Source organism: Nannospalax galili, unplaced genomic scaffold (assembly GCF_000622305.1).
Source record: "Nannospalax galili isolate Female #2095 unplaced genomic scaffold, S.galili_v1.0 scaffold225, whole genome shotgun sequence".
NCBI lineage: Eukaryota > Metazoa > Chordata > Mammalia > Rodentia > Spalacidae > Nannospalax > Nannospalax galili.
Window position 1 is genome coordinate 1429935 of NW_008352653.1, and position 420 is coordinate 1430354.

Genomic DNA, 420 nt, shown 5'->3' on the forward strand with positions numbered 1-420 from the left:
GGCTGTTCTTGCAGAAGACCCGGGTTTGAATCCCAGCACCCACATGGCAGCTAACAACTGTCCATAACTCCAGTTCCAGGGGATCCAGTAGCCTCTTCTGACCTCCACAGGTATTGCATGACATGGGTTCACTTACCTACATGCAGGCAATACATGCATACACATAAAAATGATAAAAAAATCCAAAAGGAAAGTATAACCAAAGATTAAAGGGGCCAATATAATTTCTTAAGAGTCCATATGCATAGCTATAGGCTACTTAACAAGCAACAATGCCAGATAGGAGATACCTTTTTATGAGTTGTTGGCCAGGGTGGCCAAAGGGATTCCCAGATAGTAACCCAGCATAGAACTGGGAAAATGAACAGCAGACCCCAATCTTATCTAAAGGAATATTGACAACTGATTGCTGCTAGATGA